Below are 18734 nucleotides of genomic sequence, written 5' to 3' on the forward strand. Positions count from 1 at the left end.
TGTTACGGCCACCATCAGAACTAAGACAGACACCCTCTCGAAAGGTTCAGCCTTGACTCTTAAGTGCAACATACTATGAACATAAACTCATGAACACCAAACAAAGGAATTCAAGATTAGGATAAACTTGGGAAAAATTCAACCAAAAAAAATTATTTGTGAAAAGTGAGGAGGTACAAAATAACTTGAAGGAAAAAAAAAAATGAGTAAGGAGGAAAGAAAAAGATTCTTCCAGTGTGTATCTTTAGTTGAAAGAGGAAAGATAGAGAGATTGGTTGCCTTTGATTATTCTCCAGTAGTGCTGTTTCCTGGGTTTACAAATAGGACAAGACAGAAGCATTCCATAGACTTCTGTGCACTGGAATCCTGCTCCTGAATGAAGCTCCTCCCCACCCCCACCCACCACCCCAACATTGCTCTGATAGCCACTGCTTTGGCTGTCCTACCCCTAACCTTCTCATTTAACAGCCTTTTTGTTCAAGTTAAATATCTGTGACAAACAACAATAGCTAGAGTGTCTTGTTACAGCATGATGAAAAGGTCAACTTGTTATTTATTTCCATTCTGTGATGATATTGTGGTAATGTTTATAACTTAAATATGCCTTTGGAGGGTACTCTTACCTTCTCTATTTATAACTGGCCTTTGGTTCATGGCACAGCAGTTGTACCCAGCTTTTTTCACATGTGACTGGCACACACGCAGCTAGAATATTGTCAATGATGATTGCAGTTGACTCTTCTCATAGTGTACAGTGCCATTCTGTCTGACAGTAGCTGCTAATAGCACCATGACTAATTAGTTCTGCTATACACGTATTTTTCCTACTATTGATTACCACTTGGGAAATGATCAATTCAGGAAGAAATAAACATTCTTTCTGATGATTCACTCTCTGATGTTTTTGCATTTCTCTCTTTGTTTTGTTTTGTTGGTTGTGGACCTGGGCACTGTCCCTGAGCATTTTTGCTCAAGGCTAGTGCTCTACCATTTTGAGCCACAACTCCATTTCTAGTTTTCTGGTAGTTAATTGAAGATAAGATCTCCAAGAATTTCCTTCTCTCTCTGGCAGATCTCAGCCTCCTGAGTAGCATGAGCCACCAGATCCTAGCTTGTAATTCTCTTTTAAGTCTTCAGTATACAAATTTGAATGGTATATTAAACATCCATCCAATTTCCCATTGAAGTAACATTTTCCTTTGGGTGTTCTTATGAATGTGTGCTCCTATGACTTTAGCTGATTATAGTATTTGCTAATTAGGCAAATTCAATCTCCAGTTCAATTTCCATGTAGTTTAAATGATTTTGATCTATGCCATTTCCAATAGATCCAACCAAACTACATTGCTTTAGAAGTGCATAGCTACAGTTCATCAAGCAAAAGACCTCTTCTCAGATACTCTGTACTTTATATTCTAGATAGTCCAAAGAAAATACTGGTTTGGATTTAAATACTAAATGGATTTTAGAAGATAATAGACTCATAAAGCTTGAGGAATATGAGATCAGTGTTCATCATTGATCATTGGCCACTTTCTTTATAACTGGATGTGAAACACCCTTGTGGAAATCAAGAGATTTGAAGACTTCCAGTTTTATCAAAATCCTTCTAGGCAAAGTATTTTAAAAATGGAAAGGATCTTTGGATAAAGAAAAAGATAGATATTTACAGGCTCAAAGTTATATTCAATCAGTTTTTAGGATGCATTTGAGATGTTCGCATCACCAAGGCTTTTTTGGAACATCAGTGATAGGTGAACAATTAGCATGCAAGTTCAGTGTAAGGACAGATAGAAAAGCATGTCCTTCATAAACTCTTCCAGTTATAGCTAACCACCCAGTTCTATCTGTAAACATGTCATACAGAGCTCTCAGAATGAGAGTTTTCAGTTTTCTGAAAGTATTCAAATAAAGGCTCAATAATATATATTATATTGTTATATTATATTTTTTAAATATTAATTTAAACAGCATGGAAGACATTTCCAGCATTTATGAGCATGCCTGCTAAATGTGAATTAACTAAAGATAAAGAAGAGGAAGCAACCATTAAAATAATAAAATAGTAAATAAAAGTATTTTCTTGCTGTCTGAGAGAAAGCAAGTGTAAAACTCTTTAGCCTTTCATACCTGTTCCCTTAAATAAAATGATAAAATGAATTTAATTAATAAAACAAATATTGCAAGTCTATTTTATTATAAGTTAATTTAATATGAGTGATACTGTGGGCTAAAATTGTGAAGGCAATTCAAAATAGAAAAACAAAATCACAGCAATGGCATTTATAATCCTAACTACTCAGAAGGTTGAGATCTGAGGATCACAATTCAAATCCAGCCCAGGCAAACAAATATGAGAGACCCTTCTGTCCAATTAATCAACAAAAAGCCAAATCTGCAGGAGTGGCTCAAATGTAGAGCACCAGTTGTGATCTAAAAAGCTAAACAAGAAGCCAGGTGCTAGTGGCTCACACCTATAATCCTAACTACTCAGGAGGCTGAGATCTGAGGATCATAGTTCAAAACCAGCCTGAGCAGGTAAGTCCTAGAGACCCTTATCTCCAGTCAACCCCCAGAAAACCAGAAGTGAAGGTGTAGCTTAAAGTGGTAGAGCACTAGCCTTGAGTGAAATTGCTCAGGGACAACACCCAGGCTGAGTCAAGCTCCAGGAATAACAAAAAAGAAAAGAAAAGACAAGGCCAAATAAAATATTCAATATTCTAACTACTCTGTAAACAAGTTATTTTCAGAAAAGTCAAAGAGGAAAAGCAGATGATTGAAAGGGTCAAAAGGAATCTTATTAAGCAATGATATTGCTTAATAAATGATTTGTCATTGCTTTCTGATAATTCCAGGGTATACTGATCTGAAAACAAATACCAAGTGTTAGCTAGGTTTTGTATTTTCAACCCATCCAGAGTATATATTCCTGACTTATTTGTAAAAAGAATTTTTTTTAAAAAAGAAACTTCTCAAATGTAATTAAAATTATTTTACTACTTCAATTAAACATTTTTTTTTTTTTTTGGTCAGTCCTGGAGCTTGAACTCAGCGCCTGAGCACTGTCTGGGCTTTTTCTGCTTATGTAGTACTGAGGAATCGAACCTAGGGCTTCATGCATGCTAGGCAAGCACTCTACCACTAAGCCAATTCCCAGCCCAACCATTCATTTTTCATTTTCTTTTTTTTTTTCTTTTTTTGCCAGCTGTGAGGCCTGAACTCTGGGCCTGGGCACTGTCCCTCAGCTCTTCAGCTCAAGGCTAGTGCTTTAGCACTTGAGATGCAGCGCCACTTCCAGCTTTTTCCTCTTCTGTGGTGCTGAGGAATCGAACCCAGAGCCTCATGTTTGCAAGGCAAGCGCTCTACCACTGAGCCACCTTCCCAGCCCCCATTTCTAAATTTTAAATTGCTACCTATTCATTTTGGGGGGGATTTGCCACTTTGACATTTCAAATGATGGAAGTGTATTAACCTTCATCAAATTGGGAACTGCACACTCAGCAGAACGACTGCGATGCCAGCAATGGGAATTGCCTTTCGGGTCTAATTTACATGTGTTTGACGAAGGATACAATCCAGCTGTTGTAGTGATTTCACTCTTGGATGACTTCCCTTTGGGCCACCTCCTGCCTCCTGATAGCTTTCTACTGTTTATTCATGTGTTCTATTGATTGACAACCCTGAACCATGTCATTACATCCTTTTAAAAAGATATGACTTTACCAGACCTGTCAGATATGACCAAAGAATTAGCCAAATTTTTAGAATTAATGACCCACTTATTGTATGGTTAAAACAATAGCTTAGGAAAATGGGAGGGCATAATAACCGATATTGATACCCCATGTTCGTCAGACTTGGGGGACCATCTTAATTGGATGCTGTGTCGTACTTGTATCAGGGGGCTAATTCTCAGGTTTATTAAAACCACTTTAACAAAACAGGTCCACACATCCTATCAGTTGCTGTTGACACCGAGGTCAATAATTAGATCCAAAAACTTGCTAAAAGACTTTGAAGAAAAGAGTTAAAATGCAAGTGGGGTGGGGAGATGATTGTAGGAGACTGCTTTTTATCCATCAGAGTATGTTGTATTTCTTTATAAGACTCCACTTTTATTTGCCCTGTTCCAGGTTCTTTTTCTGTACTCTTGTTTGGCTGAGCCCTCCTCCCTATGTCTGTGAAATTTGCCCAGACTTTTCCTACTAGATTGTTTATGTGTTAAAAGTCCACTATCAAGATTCCCACTCTTTCAGTTTAAAGGTTGAATGTTAGCCAATTGAGAGAGACTGTAAACACAAGCCTAACCAATCCAGATGAGGACAAGGGCTCACTACATCAGGATAAAAAAAAGCACAGGTACACATTCTTTTGATTTGTATACTCTTTTGCTATAAAAGTAAATTTTGCTTTTCTGGGGGGGAAAAAAGTCTTCTTTTTAAAGCCTCTATCTCAACTCTTCATATTGCAATGAATTTGGAATCATTTCCAGTAATACTATATATAATATATCACAGAAAGGATTTATTAAGTATAATATGAAAATAAATGGCTGGAAAACAGGAAATAGCTTGATGCTATTTGCTTTCTTAGGAATCTCTCTGACTTCTTGAAGAACAGAGTGAGAGCGAGTACCAATAAAAAAAAAATGAAGAAAAAAACAGGCCCAGAGTTCAAGACCCACAACTGACAAAAAAAGAAAAAGAAAAGAAGAAAAAAGTGTCACATCCAGACATGATGTATGTTGGAAGTTGAACAGACAAAAAGCTTCTGATAGATTTAATGTGATTGAAAACAGCACTTACCAAGAATGATATCCAGGATCCTTGCTTATAACTCTAGCCATAAGCTAGAGACTAGTACACCTGTGCTCTTTATTACCAGGACCAGGAGACTGAGACTCGAGGATCACAATTCATAGCTAGCCCTGGCAGGAAAGACCTTAAGACTCTTATTTCCAATTAAGCAACAAAAAGCCAGAAGTGGAGGTGTGACTCAGGTGTTAAGTGCCAGTTTTGAGCAGAAAAGCAAAGGGTCAGTGCCCAGGAGGAGGAGGAAGAAGGAGGAGGAGGAGGAGGAGGAGGAGGAGGAGGAGGAGGAGGAGGAGGAGGAGGAGGAGGAGGAGGAGGAGGAGGAGGAGGAGGAGGAGGAGGAGGAGGAGGAGGAGGAGGAGGAGGAGGAGGAGGAGGAGGAGGAGGAGGAGGAGGAGGAGGAGGTAAAAACACACTCACTAAAAACAAAATGAAAACAAAAATCTTTAATTTGAATATCTAGTACGACATGGTCAGTATGTATTATACTGATTGCTGAATTGAAACTTCTTTGTAGAATTAAAAATAAGTAAAAATAAAAAATATTAAATCCACTAACATCTAGACTTAGAGACAACCAAGATGAGTCATTGGATGTTCCTGCCACATAAACACAACAGTCCCAGAAACATCCTGGCTTCCCCATTTCACAGAAGTCAATACACTACAGAAAGAGATTAAGCCACCTCTGCGGTTTGCCTTTCTGCTCCTCAGTCTCTAGATAAATTCCAGACTGCTTGCCCTACATCTTCATAAAATGCAAACCTTTAAATATTCTTTAAAAAACTTCTTGTAACATGTCCATATTTGGAATTCAAGGTTTTCCAAAGCCGACGGACAAAATGCTTCTGCCCATCACTAAACATGGAAATATCATTTGGTTTCATCATCTAATTAACCCTTTAGTAAAATTAATGTGGAAGGGAAATCTAGTCATATAATTCAAGGTCAAAAATTAAAATTATTTTTTTTTAAAAAACTGCATCAAACTAATGAAAGAGCCATCTTTTGAACTTTGTCTTCGTGGAAGACCACTACATGGAAGACAAAAGCCTACTCTGACTTTCCCAATTATGCTAAGCCCATGTAGTTCTCCAAAATGATTTGAATTTGAATACCTTTAGTGTAGGGACAACCATACAGAATTCCCACAAGATTCAGCACCTTTTCAATTCAGGAACTCAGCTCCCTTCCCACAAATGAGCTTTCATTTGTGGCCTCTGGTCTGTATCGCTTTCTAATTTTGTGTGTCGAGGCTACTTAAAATTATTTTTCATATAAAGATGTATTGAAATTTTAAAAAACAATTATTTTTCATGTCTCCTTTTTTTATTTCTAAAATATTAAAGCACTTTTGTTTTCAATTTAAGCTGTCCCATTTCATTTCTTTTTAATGTCCAAAATGCATCAATTTCTTCTAGCAACTTTTTGACCTGAATTCCAAAGCAAACACATTATTGCCAAAAAATAAAGGGGAGGGGGAGGGGAGAAGCCAAGGTAATTCTGGAGTGTCTTCCAGTTTCAACCACAAAGAAGTTAACCTATTTTTGCTCATATTTGAAAATATATATTATTCCTTTAGATTTAAATTCCTTGAGGCATCCTTCAGATTTCGCATGAGGTTCGGAGTGTAGTAATTAGCAGTGTGCTGCTTACATTGCCAATATATTTGTACAAACATATGTTGGCACTCGGTTCCATATCAGCCGCACATCAAAGGCGGGCACTAAGGAGGAATTATTCCACCTCAGGGCTGGATTAGTGTCTCTGCCTGAAACAGGCCTCATTTAAGGGTATGGTTTGGGAAAAATGAAAGAACTGGCCTGGTCTGGGTATTGGAGTGAATCCATTAACAAAGAGCGAGGCTGAATATTTCTGCCATTCTTTCTCCAGCCCTGCTACTATGATGCTGGCGGCCCCTTGCAACCACTTTTATCTTTAGTTATCCTGTCTGCAAAAGGGGACCATAAAATGCTCCCCCAAACCACTCACCTAAGAATAGGCATATCCAGAAACCTCAGGCTAGCAAAGTTGGCGTTTCTTTTTAACTGACATCTTTATGCAGAAACCTTTATGTTATCTAGATCCACACTCCCCTCACAAATCTGGAGAAAATGAAGCCTGCAGCCTCCACTGGAAAACTGAAGAAAGATGCCCAAATCTCACTGCCCAAGAAGAGAGAGAGACAGAGACAGAGACAGACAGAGAGACAGAGAGACAGAGAGAATGAGCTTGAACTCAGTCAGGGCCTGGGCACTGCCCCTGAGCTTCTTTTGCCCAAGGCCAATGCTCTACCACTTGAGCCATACTTTTGCTTCTGGCTTTTCGGTGGTTAATTGGAGATAAGAATTTCATGGAGGAAGTGGCGCTGTGGCTCAAGTGTTGAAAAGCACAGGGACAGAGCCCAGGCCTAGAGTTCAAGACTCATGACCAACAAAAAAAAAAAATCTCATGGATTTTATTGTCCAGGTTGGCTTTCAACCATGATCCTCAGATCTCAGCCTCCTGGGTAGCTAAGATTACAAGCATGGGCCACCAGTGCATAATTCACTGGCTTTCTTTTTATTTCCTTCAATAAAATAGTACTTCCAAAATAAGTCCATATAAGAAAACTAACATTAGAGTTGACAATGTAAAATTCCTATTTGCCCCAACTCAATCCTTCACAACAACTTTGCTCTGTGTGTGTGTGTGTGTGTGTGTGTGTGTGTGTGTGATCCTGAGAATTGAACCCAGGGCCTTATGCTTGCTAGGAAGGTCCTCTACCATTTGAATTACACCCCTAGCCCTTTTGCTTTCATTTGTGTGGGTTTTTGTGTGTGTGTGTGTGTGAACATACTGTACAGAGGGGTTACAATTACATGGGCAGGATAATGCTACATTTCTTATCAAGCATTGCAGCCTCCTCCTTTGTTTACCCTTCACATCCCTTCCCAGCCTCCCCCCACCCCCCCCCCACCCAATCCTCCCCTCCTCACCCCCCCCCCCCCCCGCACCAACGTTGTAAAGCTCGTTTTCGACATGACAACTTGTACTTCTCATTGTTGCAACAGGTCCACCTGTATCCTTAAACAACTTGTTTTTCCCCATCTTCTCCACAAGTTATACTGACATCAAATATAGTGAAAGCAGGGGTTATAATGTGGGGGAGGGACATACAAAGCAACAAAGAAATAATCTTATAAATGCGTTAGAAACAAATGCATGAAAGAAAAAAACATTAAAATACATATCTAAGGGTTCATTTTCCTAGCATCGCATTATCTGACCTTTTCCGCTTCATTCATACATATACTAGATATCGCAAATAAGGGAAACCATGGTGTGTGGGGGTTTTTTTTTTTATAGAGTCTTTGTAATATTTGCTCAGGGTGGCCTCAAACCAGAATAGTCTTACCTCCATCTCTCAAATAAATACCTTTTTTACTACATACAATTATTTCCAGTTTGCATATAACGCAACAGGATTAGATATCAAAGAACTTACCTAAGATTGGACCATTAGTAAGTCACAGAGTCAAAATTTTAACTGAATGCTGACTTCAAAATCAGGTAATGTAACTATGCTACCCAGTTAAGAATTGAAGTAACATTATCACAAACTCATCAGGAATGTACTAGGCTAACAGAAGTTCAGGAAGTTAAGTTTTCAGAAATTTTATGACAGTCACTATTAAAAATAAATGTTGTAAATGTAAAGTAAAATAAATTAAATATTAAGAGTTAAGCAATCTCACACCTATTTAAGTGCTAAATGGAGTCACATAATTTCAAAAAGAGCTTTTTATGATAGGCTAAGTCACACATTCAACAAGTAGAATGTCCATCAAGAAACACTGGGTACACACATTTTTAAAATCTAATGCTTGTTGGACACTTAAGAGTCACACCTCTAATCCTAGGGACTCAGGAGGCTGAGTTCTGAGAATCGAGGCTTAAAGCCAGCCGGAGCGAGAAACATCATGAGACTCTTACCTCCAATTAACCAGCAAAAACCCAAAAGTAGAGGTATGATTCAAGTGACAGAGTACTACCCTTGAGCATAAAAGCCAAGCAAGAACATGAGACCTTGAGTTCAAGCCCCAGTACAGGAACTAAATAAATAAATAAGCTGACGGTTTCTGCATAGAGGACTACTTTATAATATAGAAAATTAAATAATAACCCTCTTGTTATATTTTATGGTTTTGGTTTTGTGTCAGAAATGCTAGCAGAGCTCTAGGCTGGACCATTTGTGTGTTCTGCATGTTATCACCTAAAGCAGCAGATAGGCTGGTTTGGATCATGCAGAATGGTTTGACTCACACATCTGGGTCCTTCACAGATACGGCTGGAATGCTGAGCTCTGAGAGTATCCATGAAAAGTACACGTAGGCCTGTTCCCAGCTGTTTCATAGTAACTGGACTTACATGAAATTCAAGGTTTCTAGAAATAATCCAAGACATCAAAATGCAGAAAGTCTCAAAGGATGGATCTTCAAGCTCAAATAGCATCATTTCAGCCATATTATAGTCACAGAGGCTAGCCAAATGTGGAGGTGAGGATAAAAACCCTATCACTAAGTTGGCTCTGGGTGGCTTATGACTGCAATCCTAGCTACTCAAGAGGCTGAAATCTGAGGATCACGGTTCAAAGCCAGCCCAGGCAGGAAAGTCTGTGTGATTCTTATTAACCACCAGAAAACTGGATATGGCGCTGTGGTTCAAAGTGGTAGAGCACTAGCCTTGAGCAAAGAGAGCTCAGGACAGCATCCAGTCCCCAAGTTCAAGCCTTCACTGACCCAACAAACAAACTCTATCACCAACCAAATTAGCCATAACAAGTTTACACTTTCAAAGTTATTTATTATTGCTTACAAGACAAGTGTCTACTAATAAATGACTATGACATTTGGGATAAGTGGGTCAAGGTATAGATAAAACAAAATTGACCATGAGGTTCTGAAGCTGGGTAGGGATTCATTACTGTACGTTGAACAGGATAAGGATTTGTTGCCATATTTATAGATGTTGAAACTTCTCTATATTAAGAAATTAAAATTTAAGTAAAAAATGGGTTTAATATCAACCAAGCAAAAACCAATTATCTATATCATGTCCACCAAAGACAATGAAACAAGTAGAGATTGAACAAAACAATTCTTTAAAACCTCTTTTGATGAGTGATCCTTAGGAATCCTTAGGGATATGGTAAGCTCTAATACTGAGGGACAGGAAAAAGTGAGTCTGCCTTCCTTCCTTCCTTCTTCCTTCCTTTCTTCCCCTCCCTCCCTTTCTCTCTTTTTTTCTTTCTTTTCCTCCTTCCCTCCCTCTCTCTTTCTTTCTTTCTTTCATTTCTTTTTTTTACCAGTCGTGGGCTTCTGGGTACAGTCCCTAAGATTTTGTGCTCAAGGCTAGCACTCTACCACACTGAGCCACAGCTTCATTTCTGGCTTTTGGTAGTTAATTGGTAATAAGAGTCTCATGTACTTTCTGGTCCAAGCTAACTTTGAACTGTGATCCCCAGATCTCAACCTCCTAAGTAGCTTACAGGCATGAGCCAGTGGCACCCAGCTAGAATTTCTTTTCAGGGCCCAAAAGTAAGAAAACACTCAACAACAACAGAGGGAAAAAGCCACAATGGTGGGCATGTCAAAAAGACACAAGCGCCAACTGTAAGAGCATTCAGTGTTAGAGCAAACAAATAAGGGAGTATTGGATTCTAATCCAAAGTGGAGAGCAAATCTCCTTGAGTGCATACTAGTATAAATAAGTGATTAAATAAATAAGTGAGGAAAATAAACAAATCACCCTTGGAGAAGAATTTATGTAGTCACTACCTCCGAGCGGTGCAGCGTAACTTTTCACTTACTTAAGTTTGAGCTGTATGGCTTCCTCCCAGAGCATGGAAAGCTGAGTAACTTTCCTGGAGAAGCAATTCCTTCCACCAGGTTATCCAGGTGAAGCTCAGCGGTGGTGAGTCACGGCGATCGTACAGCCCCTGGAGGAGACGTGATGGTTAGGAGTCCTTTATTCTGTAATCATCTTGGCCAAATCCCCTAATCCCAGTCTAATCATAAGAAAAACATCAGAGTTTAACAGAATGCCACAGACTGAGTAATTTATTTAAAAAAAAGAAAGAACAGAAATTTATTTTCTCATCGTTCTGGAGGCTGTGAAATCCAAGATCAAAGCTCCAGAAGATTTAGTGTCTAGTGATGGCTCAATCTCATGCTTCAAAGATGGAGCCTTTGCATCACCACTCCACAGAGTAGGAAAAGCAAACACGTTCCTTCAGGGCCCTTTTCTAGGGCCCTAATCCTTGCCCTCATGACCTAGTCACTTTCCAAAAGCCCAGCCTCTTAATACTGACACTTGGGAGATTAGATTCCATCGCACAAACCTCAGAAGGATGCACACATTCAGGCCATACCAGGTAAAAACTAGAAAACATATGAATACAGTTTGACTTTTGAATCAATATTGCTTATTAATTACAATAAGTACATAAAAATCAATGTCAGAAGGGAAATAAGTTTCTATGCAACTTTTTTATAACATCTTAACACATATTTATAAATCTTAAACTACATTAAAATGAAAGCTTAAAATTAAAATTTTAAACCGGGCACTGGTGGCTCAGACCTGTAACCCTAGCAACTCAGGAAGCTGATAAGTGAGCTTCAATAGCTGGCTTTGATCAAGGTTCAAAGCCAGTGTGGGCAGACAAATCTGAGAGACTTTTATCTTCGCTGAACTAACAAAAGGCCTGAAGTAGAGTTGTGGCTCAAGCGGTAGAACACCAGCATTGTATGAAAAAGCAAATTGAGAGCAGAAGGCTGGATTCAAGTCCCAATACCAGCACACATACACACACACACACACACACACACACACACACACACACACACACACACTTTTTAATGAAAAATGAGCCCTGCAAGCCTTAACAGAAGGTCTGGTGGGATCTAGAGCTTTGCAGGTCCTCTACAGGGAAAAAACATCTGTATTTCAGCTTACCATAGACTAGTGCCAAATCAAATCATTAGATGAAAGATGGTAACAATGAGAGAAGTATAATGACTTCTTTCCATATCTAATACGCTCCCTTATGTCCACTCATGTTTATCCTGTAACACATGGAAATACCAAGACAGAGGCTCTGAGGATGGTCCCAGGAACTAACCCAAGAACATTCTGGTAGCATAAAGAAACCATCCATTTCCAAAGTGTCAAAAAGGTCAGAGAGTTTTTTACACTGAAAGAATTTGTATCAACTTGTTTCTTGGCATCTTGGAAAGAAATAATCCCTTTCTAAACATTAAAAGAAATCATTCTAAAGAAGTTTTAGCAATGCCATAGGTCCCCCATCCCCTTTTTTATGGTAAAGGTAATATATAGAGGTGTTGCAATTACATAAGTCAGCCAATGAGTACATTTTCTTTTGAACAATGTCACCCCATCCCCATTTTCTTCCAGTTTTTACCTTTTCACCCCCTTCTCCCACAAGGTTATATAGTTCATTTTCAAGGTAATGTCTAGTGAGTATCGCTGCTCTATTTGTTCACCCTTAAATAGGTCCACAGTAACAGAGGGGAAAAAAATGTTCGGACCTTAAGGTGGTCCTCACACCTGGAACAGTTCACCATGCCGTTACAAGGGTGGTCTTATTTCTCCTTCTTGCAGTTGTGTAAAGGAAAGACAGTAGGCTGTCAAGGCTCGCTCACTCCTCAGGGTTCCTGTGATGAGTAGCTGCAGGTATTGCTGCTGAGTATCCTCGATGAGCTGCTAGTCAGAATAAACCTCCCTCTGTGCCAGAACACTTTGTCCATCGTGGGGCTTGACCTCAGGTCCTGGGCACTGTCCTTGAGCTTTTTGTTCAAGGCTAGCACTCTACCACTTTGAGCTACAGCATCACTTCTGGCTACTCGGTGGTTAATTGGAGCTAAGAGTCTCACAGATTATCCTGCTGGGCTGGCTTTGAACTGTGATTCTTCAAATCTCAGCCTCCTGAGTAGCTAGGATTACAGGCATGAACCACCAGCATCTGACTAAGAAAAATTCCACCTGCTAAAGTCATGGCTCCTGCGCTCCATCGAACTCTGGTTATAGGCTCATATTTACAAGGACCACCCCATCCACAATGCCCTATATGCATGTCCTGCTTGTGTGGGACAGCTATGGTGACTCCTTAACATAAGTGTTCTCCATAATGTTGAGCTAGTGTAGCAGAGAGCTGAGAGTCACCTTTCTGGTCCACATGGGGTCTTCTATGTGCACAGATAGGAACCCAGTTTTCCTGTTCTTTCTCCATCTTCTTAGGACATAGTTTGAGCTATGCATGCAACTCCTTGTTAAACATGTACAATTTCTCTTGCCTTAATTATTTTTAAAAAATCCTGATGTCAGTACAATTTGTGGCGGAGAAGGAGAAAAACAAGTCGTTTAAGGATAACTGTGGACCCGTTACAACAATGAGAAGTACAAGTTGTCATGTCGAAAACAAACTTTACAACTTTGGTGGGGGGAGGCGGGGAGAATGGGGTAGGGGGCAGGGAGAGGCTGGGAAAGGATGTGAAGGGTAAACAAAGGAGGAGGCTACAATGCTTGATAAGAAATGTACTCACTATCTTGCCCATGTAATTGTAACCCCTCTGTACAGTATGTTCACAATAAAAAATAAAAATTAAAAAAAAAAATATCCTGGGAGCCAGGCACTGGTGGCTCATGCCTATAATCCTAGCTACTCAGGAGGCTGAGATCTGAGGATCATGGTGCGAAACTATCCCAGGCAGAGAAGTGTCCCCATGAGATGCTTATCTCCAATTAAGCGCCAGAAAACCGAAGTGGAGCTGTGGCTCAAAGTGGTAGAGCTCTAGTCTTGAGTTTAAAAAAGAAGAATAAAAAGCTTATGGGTCTGGGAAGGTGGCTCCGTAGTAGAGCACTTGCCTTGCAGGCATGAGGCCCTGGGGTCGACTCCTCAGCACCACATAAACAAAAAGAAAAAAGCCAGAAGTGGCGCTGTGGCTCAAGTGGTAGAGTGCTAGCCTTGAGCTGAAGAGCTGAGGGACAGTGCCCAGGCCCAGAGTTCAGGCCCCATGACCGGACCCAAAAAAAAAAAAAAAAGAATAAAAAGCTTAGAGACAAAAACCTAGTCCCTGAGTTCCCATGACTGACAAAAGAAAAAAAAAACCCTGGGAAGAATAATAAACAGAAGACCTAGTTACATCAAATATGTGAAAATTAAGTTAAAATTGAACTTTGAACCATCAATGATCCATTCTCAGTATCAGTAAAGTAGTAAAGTGACAGATAGTTCGACCATGCTATATGCAAAATTTTATACTTACAAATAACTTTATGAAATAAGCATAAGAATCATTTATTTACAAAACATTAAAATAAGTTTCATTATCTAAGTGTATACTCAACCCGTGGTGCAGAAATAGATCAGAGGCATGTGAGGCTGACCGACCGATGTTACCTCCCATTGAGCACTGCATTCACTTCCGGCTCTGTGCATGGGAGCCGCCCACCCTCAGTGGAGACCAGCCCAAGAGAATGCTCTCATCAGAAAGAGCCAGACAACCCATCATTCCAGAAAACGACTAAAACACACCCACACCTATAAATCCCAAACACGGTTTTATCACACGAATTCAGCTCGCTGTGCTTTAATTAAGTCTCATCAGCAGCTTTATATTGAAGTCTGCAAACTTTAAGGACTAGTTCAGTGACCAAAGATATTCATTACATAATGGCATTTAATTGGAAGCGTCCCAAAAAACACTCAAAAATATACTGTCCCAGAAGCTTCTGTCTAAGGCAGACATGAAGTAAAATGTAAAAGAAACGGTCGCTCAAAAACATGATGTAACAGGAACCAGGATAAAAACTGGCAGACTTAGGTACATAAGATTGACTATAGATAGTCTTTTTCCATTTACCACTTTGATGGAATCTTAATGCTTTATTTGCTAAAGGGGATGGATTGGGTATAAAATGTAGAGGTGTATCTAATTGACATTTTTAGAGTATTTGTTTTAGAACAACACAGAAAGTGGGTATTTATCGCCCAGTTGAAACAGTAAAAGAAATGTTTCTAATCCAAATGAATGACTTTTCTTAAATATGAACTTTTACATGGATGGCCATTTTTCAACTGACTTTGCATAAAGAGTATTTAAGGAAAAATAATCCTTTTAGAAAGCCTTATTATTGCATAGACAATTACATCTTCTGTCTAAATCAATAACTTCAGTTATTGGGAGCCAGAAGCACTGGGAAAAGTCACACCAAGTATTTTACTTCTTTTTAGTGTTTTGTTTAGATAGTACACCCTCTGGCTAGAAAAGACAGAGAAGATCAAATTCATATTAATATTTTTGAACTCTCAAAATATCCATGTGATTGCTCAATATCTCTATCCCAAGTTTACTTCAAAAGTAAAGGGACTCAGGCACTGTTTGCTTTCACCTATAATCCTAGCTACTTAGGAGGCTAGGATTTGAAGATCATAGTTTGAAACCAGCCCTAGCAAGAAAGTCCAATTAACCAGCAAAAGAACAGAAATGGAAGTATGGCTCAGGTGGTAGAGTATTAGCCTTGAGTAAAAAAAGATAAGGTAGAATATCCTGGCCCTAAGTTCAAGCCTCAGTATTAGCACACACCAATTAAAACAATGAATCTATCCCTGTTATATTTCCTTTGTAAGGTACCTAATATTGACAACTATACTATAGATTTTGTTTATTGTGTTTTGTTTTGCAATACTGGGTAACTTTACCCTTGTAAGCTAAATAAGTGTTCAGCCACTGCACCACTAGTCTACATTCTCAACCTGTACGTAATGTATCTTAAATAATTTATAGCGTTGTTAGCTTCTAGTTTTACAAATTCTAAGAAAACTTTCAATTTAAATATATCTTGGGATAGTATTTTTCAGTGCCATATTAATCTATTCTTAGTGTCATACCCTTTTGTGATGTATGATGGTCTTCCTGATCTATTATTTGAATTAGAAGCTAGAAAAAAATTGACATGATCATTTTATATTTAAAAAAAAAAAAACACAGTCTTGCTGGACTAAGGTAGTTCACACGTGTCATCCTAACTACTCAGGAGGCTGAGATCTGAAGATCACAGTTCAAAGCCAGCATGAGCAATAAGTCCATAAGACTCTTACCTCTAGTTAACCACCAAAAATAAAAACAGAAGTACAGCTGTAGCTCAAGCGGTAGAATGCTAGCCTGGAGCAAAAAACCTCAGAGACAGCACCCTGGCCCTGATTTCAAGCCCTAGGACCAGCACACACACAGAAAAGTCACAGCCTTAAGCAGTTTGTGTCTTATTCTTAAACACTAAGAGTAATGAATAAATGCTATGAACGACCAAAAATATTCTTGAAATCCTTTGTTCCCTAAGGAATTAAGAAAAGAAAAATTCCTTATGGCAACAACTCGAACATGACACCAGTCAGGATAAAGCAAACAAGAGTGGATAGAAAAAAGTAGGAGGGCATACGCCCAGAAAGGCTGGAATGAGAAAGGAGTGCAGGCCTAGGAACCAATCTTTCCTGCTTCACGCTTCTGTATCGGTCAGGACTTGCCTTCAGATGAGTGCTCAGCCAATGCTGAGAAGCCTGAGTTCCTGATTTCCCCTCCCCATTTCACTTTCCTAACTCATTAAATTCTTTCTTATTCTGACAATGCAATTCTACTCAGTCTCCCAACATGCATTCCTGGAGTACCTGAGCCACAGAACTGTCTATAAAATATTGAACAAAAACACACACTTAAACCACATTTGGCAAAGACTTCTCCAGATCCATGTGTCCCTTCCACCCATGGTATTTTTGTTTCCCTCATAGAAAATTAGCAACCTCATAGGCTCATCATAACGGCCAGTAAATAATCTGAACCATGTCAAAGATGTGGGTTGTGGGAATTGTGCCTCTCATTTTATACTTGAGTTAAAAATTATCAAATATTTTTAATTAAAAAATTGTAAGTGGGATTATCAACACAGGAGCCAAGCTTCAGGTGAAGGCAATTCAGACAGGTTTGGTTATAAAATGATCAGATAGCAATTTGGTACGTGGGAAATGCTGATAGATCTTTAGCTCATGAAATTCAACCACAGATCAAGACACCTGATCCCACAAAGGCACAGGAAGATTTCTTTTTATTTTATTTTATTTTGCTTTTGTTGTTTTCAGTCATGGAGCTTAAACTCAGGGCTTGGACACCATCCCTGAGCTTTTTCACTCAAGGTTAGCACTCTGCTACTTTGAGCCATAGCACCACTTCCAGTGGTTTATTGGAGATAAGATTCTCACAGACTCTCTTGCCCAGACTGGCTTCAAACCACAATCCTCAAATCTCTCCCTCCTGAGCCGCTAGGATTATAGCTATGACCCATCAGCTCACCAGCTTTTCCTTTAGTCTATGTTCCACCACACAAATTCAATGAACAAGAAAGCTTGTTTGCTAGGTCCTAAGTGGTCCTGACGCATTTGCAGGCTGACGTTAGCCAGCTACGGCAGAATGGGAAGAAACTGGTAATACCTCCGAGAATTGTGAGCACCTAGGTTCTTGAGAATGGTAAGAGTGGAGCCTCCGACACAGGATTCCAGCTCAGATTACCTGGTCTCCAAACATGGCATTCATTAGGTCTCTGTGGAATCCTTGGGGAAAATGTTAGCCTTTCCCTAGTGACCCACCAATCTATCTCTTTTCTCTCTGTTGAAAGCTATGTTTCCAACTCAGTAAGATTTTCCTTTTGTGTCTAACACCTGTGGTAAGGTTATGACAAAAAGTGTGTATGTAAACATGTCTTGCTAGGCACTGTTCACAATAACCAAGATATGGAAACAACCCAGATGCCCCACTATAGATGAGTGGATCCAAAAATTGTGGAATATTATGCAGCCATTAGAAAGGACAAAATAATGGCATTTGCAGGGAAATGGATGGAACTAGAGGAAATCATTTTGAGCAAAGTAAGCCAAGAGCAAAGAAACAGATGGCACATGGTCTCCCTGATATGTGGATGCTAAAGCCAAAATGCAAGGAGATATAACAAAGTAAACAAGACTCGAGAAACAAAGGACTGCCACTCATTTTGTTACATCATTGTTAAGTAACTCCAAGTTTTTAACCATATATATATATATATATATATATATATATATATATGCACACATCTGAGGGAAGCTAGGAGGAGGAACAGACTCGGAGGGAAATGGGAAAACATACAACAGAAAGGCCCATCAGCTGCACTGGACAGTGATGAAAATGAACTAAGCAACTCAAAGGCCACAATGAGAGGGAGGGAATGAGAGGAAAAGAAGGAACAGCTTACACTAAGCAAAAGGAAAGAAATGTAAATATCACCTGATGTGGAAGAAATAGTGGCATAGTCAAAGCTCATAGAAAACTTTATAGGCCATGATAAATTTGCCTTGTGAAGGTTAAAATGTGTTTGTGACTTTAAGTCTCACTATTCCACAATACTGTGAAATATGTGAAATTTATGTAATCACCTAATCTCAATAAAAATTATTTTTAAAAAAAATATCTTGATGGCAGTGGGGCTTCAACTCAGGGCCAGTATTTTCTTTCTTCACTCTTTTGCTCAAGGCCAGTGCCCTACCACTTCAGCTACAGCTCTACTTCAGGCTTTAAGCTAGTTAACTGAAAATAAGAGTTTCACAGACATTCCTGCCTGGGTGGCTTCAAATCGAAGATACAAAGATCTCAGCACATTGAACAGCTAAATTAGCAAGGGTGGGCCACTGGTATCAGAGGCTGTCTTTTTGTTTGTTTTTGTTTTTTTGTTTTTAAGTGCTAATGATAGAACCTTGTACATGCAAGGCAACTGTTCTACTCTTGAACTACATCCTCAGCCCTTTCACACTCAATTTCTAAATCTCTAGTTCAGTTA

The 18734-nt window shown here is 39.2% G+C and overlaps 1 long non-coding RNA gene across 1 annotated transcript; it reads right to left on the reverse strand.

Moving 5' to 3' along the window:
- Positions 1-5780: 5780 nt before the first annotated feature.
- Positions 5781-18236, reverse strand: LOC122127056. The gene is made up of 3 exons (XR_006151071.1): positions 18146-18236; positions 17160-17163; positions 5781-5790 (listed from the first exon to the last, which is right to left on the reverse strand). It is a non-coding gene; the product is annotated as an uncharacterized LOC122127056 (long non-coding RNA).
- Between the last annotated feature and the right edge of the window lie 498 nt (positions 18237-18734).

The sequence above is a fragment of the Dipodomys spectabilis genome, unplaced genomic scaffold (genome assembly GCF_019054845.1).
Source record: "Dipodomys spectabilis isolate Male_0828 unplaced genomic scaffold, ASM1905484v1 ptg000297l, whole genome shotgun sequence".
NCBI classification, from domain to species: domain Eukaryota; kingdom Metazoa; phylum Chordata; class Mammalia; order Rodentia; family Heteromyidae; genus Dipodomys; species Dipodomys spectabilis.